This window comes from Rissa tridactyla, chromosome Z (genome assembly GCF_028500815.1).
Source record: "Rissa tridactyla isolate bRisTri1 chromosome Z, bRisTri1.patW.cur.20221130, whole genome shotgun sequence".
Lineage (NCBI taxonomy): Eukaryota > Metazoa > Chordata > Aves > Charadriiformes > Laridae > Rissa > Rissa tridactyla.
In genome coordinates, this window is record NC_071497.1 from 57,162,129 (window position 1) to 57,169,129 (window position 7,001).

General features: G+C 39.0%; 1 long non-coding RNA gene across 1 annotated transcript; it reads right to left on the reverse strand.

Moving 5' to 3' along the window:
• Positions 1–578: 578 nt before the first annotated feature.
• On the reverse strand, positions 579–3,151 carry LOC128902677 (uncharacterized). Its single transcript, XR_008463859.1, has 3 exons — positions 3,094–3,151; positions 2,735–2,805; positions 579–2,142 (listed from the first exon to the last, which is right to left on the reverse strand). It is a non-coding gene; the product is annotated as an uncharacterized LOC128902677 (long non-coding RNA).
• Between the last annotated feature and the right edge of the window lie 3,850 nt (positions 3,152–7,001).

The window sequence follows — 7,001 nt, forward strand, 5'->3', positions numbered from 1 at the left end:
GCACAATACCGGTAATTTCTGTCATAATTACTCAAGCCAAAGCTGAACCCATATTTACAATAAGGTGAGACTACGTAACTGATGGAAATGCTGCTTAAAGGTTGAACCAGAAATAGAACAGTGGCACTCAAATCCACTGTGGTACTCTCACTCGTTGCTACACTTTTCCTGCTGCTTGAAGTTGTGTGTCTCAATTACTCACAAGCCCTATTTCACTGTAGGGACTGGTAGACGCAGAATTGGTGCTGGCAGTTGGGCTTTTCAGCTTGGTAAGTCTTCAAGGAAACAGAGTGCTATATACATTGCTGAGCAAACCTAGTTTGAATAAAGGTGGGCGCTGTTGTTTGGTTTTAGCTGAAAGGGACTTACGTAATAGTGGCTTATGTTGCATTTCCTTTTTACTTTCTTCTTTGATCCCTAACCCCAACAGGACAGTCAATGAAGCTATGCTCAATGGCTCAAAGGACAAAAATAATTGAGTTTGCCAATCCCATTGTTCCTCATTTAACTTTCACATCGCTGTGTGACCTCCAACAGGACATTTAACATACAGGATCAAGTTGAACTGCTTGGTCTGATCAGTTTTTCATGCCTTACTGATGGAGTTTTTACTTTCACTGTATGAAATATGTCTGTATGCAAGGTTACTGTTCAGGTCATCACGCACGATGAAGGCTTTTAGCAAAGAAACAAGGGCCTTCAGGGAAATTATCACTAAAAGTGATCTTCATGCTCCTTTGGACCGAGGGGGTCGACAGTGTTGGGCTTGCTGGTCATGCAAACTGGAGCACTCCGATGGCAACAGATTTGCTGAAGCAACAGGAGACCAGTGTGGCCCAGGGCTGACCACAGCCTGCACATGTCCCAGACATGCTCTCTGCACAGATCAATGACTTTGGAGACTCTGTGCCACCTGAGAATCCCTCCAATGAGAGGATACTCAGGAAGCTGACCAGCTGGGTTTTATACTAGACTTGGGAGGATCATGGTTATTGAGCAAAGCCAAAGATGCTCATTGTAATTCTCACCACCTGTACCAGGGAAAAGCTGAAGGAGAAGCCTAGTATCTGGTTTTTGCCCAATGAATACAACGGATTGCATCAAATTAATTCCCGCTGGACAGTCTAATATTTATTATTAATACTGCTGTTTCTTTGTGTTTAACGGCTTTGGGGGACTCTTTTATGCTAAAATCAATACCATGAAAGGAGAGGAAAAAGGCTTTTCCTGTAGTATCTTTTCTCTTCTGTTGTTCAGAAAATCTTACTGACAAAGCCCACTAAACATTTTACTCATTTTGGGGATGCACAAATGTGAGTAAGGGTAAATTTACCCCTCTCTGCTTGCAGAAAAAAATAAGTAGGATAACTGATGTTGCTCTAAGCTGTATATCCTGCCTAAGAATCATACTCAAGTCTAAATTTGAATTGAAGTTTGGGTTTAACCTAAAAGCAAAAAGAAGCCATTGACATGTTCAGATGTTTTTTGCCAATTTGCTCAAAACACACTACAACTAAATCACCTACAGGCAGGCAAGGAATTTCTATCCGATTACTTTATACAGTTTAAAGTAATTGTGGAATCGAACTCAGAGTGCTGTTAGAAAACCCGAAACTCAATGAGTAGTGTTATGCTTCTCTTCCCAAGATGCACTGGGAAACAGTGGTCCTGTGAATGGAAAAACTACATCTGCTTGCTTGCTTAGTATGTGAAATGTGGCCTGCTGTGTCATAGGAGGCATCATTGCTCTGGTGAGGATGAAGTGGGTTGTAAACACTTAAGTCTTTAAAGAATCAAAGGGAAAAGGAGAAGATAGACATATAACCTAGTTCTCCACTTGAAAACAGTAACAAACATTTAACCTGCAATGAAAGGGTCCTAATAACTTGGTTTCAATCGCAAACAGAAGTATCATTATAGCAAGCTACCAGTAGCAGGGAACTGATCACAGGTAATTAAAGCTAATTTTAAATGTTGATTCAAGAGGCTCATGAGCATTAATTTCTCAGGAAAAAATGGTGAAGAAATAATAAAAGCAATCATAGTACAGTATACCTATAAACTATATACATACAGAGACACAGGAAGGACATGCAGGAATTCATAAAATCTTTTTTCTTTCAAAGGTCTTGAAGCTCTTTCCTAAAACATGAGGAGAATACACCATTAACCTTAATTTGGAGTGGTAGTTGCCAGTAACATTTATAAGACTATGAATTATATAGTTTCAGTCCAGGTCAAGCCATTGCAAACATCACCAAAACCAGAAACTACTACTTATTGGAAGATGTAGGTTGCTTATAATCTGGAAGACCTTCCAGTGGTGGTTTGTTGCCTTCTAAATTTGTCTTACTCACCTTGATTGTATGCTCACAACACTTGAGAGCCCTATTCTGATTCCACGAAAACCCTTGAGCAGATTGTCAATGGCACTGTACCAGATGCACACATTAACAGCAAGTCGCTGTGGTCATGAAGTGCTAACATTTTGGCACAGCAGTGTTGTACATCCACACTTTCCTGACATAACTGACTGCACAAACTATAGCACAAAGGAGAATTTTGCATTCACTTGTTCCTGTTCTATTATTCCTCTGTATTCTTTGTCTCAAGTTTTTTCAGCAAGAAGTGATACCAGGTAGGCAGTCTTCCTTGGTATTGCTGTAGCAGTTACTGAGTACCCCAAGAGTCACTGCCAAGCTCACTCTACACAGAAAGTAGGGAAAAATCTCACCCCAAAGTCGGGAAGAACACTTGTCATCCTCTCTTCCAGTTTTTTGCTGGAGCAGGGGATAATCAAAAAGTCTATAAAAGAGTGACATTGAAATATTAACTTTAATTCAGGCTCCATTTGCACTGAAGTGAATAAGTAGTGATTCTGTTAAAATCTATAGAGAGAGAGCATGTCATGAGCATGAATACCCAATCAGGCCTAGTAAGTGCCACAGTAAAAGCTCATCTAAATTTCATATATTTGGGTTTGAGTGGAAAGGAGAGACAAAATGAGTAATACACTTTTTTGCCTCTCAAGGCTGCTCCCTGCTAGACTATGTGTGGATCTGTAAAATGTTGGAATTAATCCTATAGTCTTACCTCATCCTGCAGGCATTTAACAAAGGCAGTATTCTTGAACGCTGAGTTTCAGCTAATTATCAGAAGTGAGTGAGAGAAAAAGGGGACAAGGAGCACCTGACATGACGCCATGTTAATAATTGACCCAGAGGTCTCAGATAACATAAGCTTTCTGTGCAACAACATTTTCTGAGCTCCTGAAATAGGCTCTTATTTTTCAACAAAGGAGATGAAGCATTTGATGAAAAATGGCAGATAGTTTGTTAGAAGTGTGTCACCTGTTTGTACGTCATTTAACCTCCATAAGTGTGTAAAGTCCTGTTGCCGCAGGGTTGCATTTTACATGCAAGAATCAGAAGGTTCTTTGCTTTGCCAAGTCTCCTTACAGTCTCCAGTAATTAATCCTGGAAATTGTACCTGGGAATTCCAAACACGCATCTTTGCACAGTGACAAAATGTAATGGGGTGTAAGGGCACTCCAGAAACAACATGTTGAAAAAGGATGCCAGACCACACTTCTCCAAGAGGTCACATTCTCAATGAATTCTTTGCATAGCATAAACGTGGTGGCCTCTGAAAATACATGCATGCCATAGCTTGGAAAAAAAAAATAAAAATTCAAAGCTCCAGACGTGATTCAGAGCAAAGATGACTCCCATTTGTGAGTCTGCATTTACTAAGTGAGAATACATTGGAAACACCGATTACCCAGATTATCTTCTGGACTCGGTGTCTTTATACAAGGTCATCACCATCAAGCAGCTCTAAAAATAACAAAGCCATCTTTTAGGAGCTACTCATGTTGCTACAAGGTTTGAAGCTGGGGAAAATTCAGGGATGTTGGCGAGCATATCAGCTACTCTTCAGTGAAGGTAAATAGGTTCTGTTATGGAATAACATGTTGAAACAGTAAGACCAGTTGGCTAAAATGCTCACGAAATGAGTGAAGCAACCTTGAGGCTTTATCCCATCCATCTGGCTGCAGCAAGAGGAGAGCACTGAAAAAAGGCACAGAGGGCTCTGCATAGGCTTTGCATTTGCTGAGGAGGGGTCAAGGCCCCATACCTGCCTGTTCCCTTGGGGTCCTGGGTTTCTAGAATGTTCTTGGGAATGTCAGGAAAAGTTTCCTCATGCCTTCTTGAACTCCAGCGACTCTTACTCTGTGTTCTGTTAAACAACTTCAAAAGCATTCACAACAAAGAGAACAAAAGCTCCCTCTGAGCTGATATTGGCCACTGAGTTACTTTAATAGTGTGCTGAAAACAAAAAATGAAATTAGCAACAGGCACGTTTCCAGCAGCAGATCAACTGCAAACATTTGCCTTTTCTACCATTCAAGGGATTTTATTACTTTACATAAAACCAGGAAAAAAGATGTACACATCAACAAAACAGAGAGTAATGCCCCTATCTGTTTCAGAGCAACAGCCCTGGTAACACACGTGGCAGTTGCACAAGGCATGCAAAAATATACAAATTCTTAAAAAAAATCCAATCTTATGCCAATCCAAATAACCTTGCTGAGTCATAGGATTCCAATAAACTGTGCCATCGCTCCCGAAACTGTTGATGTGCCTCACCTAATTGGTATGTGATCTTTCTAAATTTGCTGACCCTCTCAGTCCGAAGTACTGCTGCACAATGCTAATTTTGTTTGCTGACTTCCCGTCTTTTTGTTTGATGGTCCTGGTTTTGAGCTAAGTTACCCTCATTTTGAAGTGGTGTCACTCTATCTGTTCCCATGGAATTAATTCTGTGCTTGCACTGGGAAGATATAGACTGCGTGTGTTTAGCAGAAATGTGCTGTGTGCTTTATTGATGTTTGAAAGGTTGCACTAATAAAAAAGATTTGTGAAATTAATATGGTACCTATGTGTACTGATAGACTGAAAGATTAGTTTTCTTTTTCACAGAAATTAAAATAGATTAGAGCAGTAGAAGGAAAAGTACAGTCAAACTTTATGAGATATCTTAAAATGAGCTCACAGGATTTTTTTTCCTTTCCATATTAAGCTGGTACTGATCATGTATGACCCTGCTTAATGAGGGCAGTTATCATCCCACAGAAGTTTCTCTGAAGTCCCTGGAACTAGGTTAACATAGATCAGTATTAGCAGAGTCAAAATCAGGCATTCAGCCTCAGATGGTGACTGTGCTGGAAAGTGTATGCAGACCCACTCCCTTGGACCACTGACTCTAAGAACTCAAAAGAACATCCTTTCTACTCTAAAAATATTTAGATGAATAAACCACCAGTTTAGATGAATAGACCACCAGTCTTTAAGATGTCAGGTAGCAGTTGTACTTTGCTCTGAGAATGTTCTCTATGATGTTACGGATAACAAGATAGAGAGGATAAAAAGAAACTCCAAACTATCTGCAAGCAGATGCATAGAAATTTGTCACCAATGTCATGTTCTTTGCTTTCCAAAAGAAAACCTGCCACAGGAACACACGGCAGTTTAAGGTGACCTAAAAGTGAACGAAGTGAGAAATTTATTGCTTAGCAGTCCTAAAAAGTGAGATGAAGTGAGGACAAAATGGGCTCATTTCCACAGTGCAACTGCAGTGAAATCTGGACTGACGTGATTATGTGTTCCTAAATTCAGCTGAGAAAGAGAGCACATAGCAAAACTGTAGTAATTTAATCTCAGAGACCAACGCCTCTCTTACTGGTCCTTTTTTTTCAGTAGATCCTTAGATAGAGATCCCTTACCTTCTATTTCTTTTCATATGTAATACCAACGGAAAACAGCCAGTGAAGCAAGCATCAGAAGAAAGCTTCATGACTCATATACTTCATATCTGACCATTAATCCCATTTTTGTGATCACAGTATGATAATAATGCTATGTCTAAGTAATTCTCTTGGAAATGCTGAGAGAAACTATTTGCACTGGGCATCTTTCATCTTTGTCTATTATTCATTAACTGCAAACTAAAAGGATTTGAAAATGCAAATGTCAAATCTAATGAGTCCTCGTTGTGCCAAAATCTCTGTAAGAGAGATTTAGAAAGAGCTGTAGATGCTGATGAATATTCGAATCATGCATCTTGGAGCAGGATTTAACACAATTATTTTTTCTAAGAGCTGTTTAGATTTAATTCCAGGCATATTCTTGTACAGTTTGTACTGTAAAGCAGTGCAAACTGGCTGTATGTATTTGTAGAATGGCTGCAATTGGAAGAGAATGCAAAGATAAAAATCTCTAATATGACAAGTGATTGGAAAATTATAATTTTTTCCTGAAATTTCTGGCTGTTTTGAGTCACGATCAGCTGTAGTAAAACTGGGTCCAGATTTCACAGTTCTTTCATTATACATTCTGACCCCATTCCAAAACTTCCAAGAAATGCTGGATTTTTATTTTATCCTGTTATCTCAAAACAATAAAGCCTATTATTTTTCATATCTGTTTTAGTTTTTGAACAGTTGCAACTATTCATAAGCGCATTTTTGCAAATGTTGACCAAGCACACTTAATATATTTTTCTCAGCCATGGAGGACATCATTCAAGTTGCAACAAAAGATTTTTATTTTTCACTGGCAAAAGCCTCAAAGAAATTTCTGAGGTACTTACTACCATTGGTCTGTGAGCATAACTCATGCTGACTAAGCCCCAACACTAAATCCTTCCCTAGACTTGGTCTAGTTTAATAGCAATGGCATTTCCCTAATGATAGTTGCTTTCTACTCTGTTTCCTACACTATTTACAGTTTTTTAATGTTTAGTCATTTAAACCACTTGAATGTAATTACATCAGTTCCCTGTTTTTCTTAAATGATTTTTCTTGGTGCAAAACCCAAATCTTAATTCCCTCCCATACTTACAGTTTCCAACAGAAAAACAAGACTATTGAAATCACAGAGAGTTTGTGTAATAATGGATCTTTGGATCAAACCTTTATACTTTGCTCTTTCACTTTA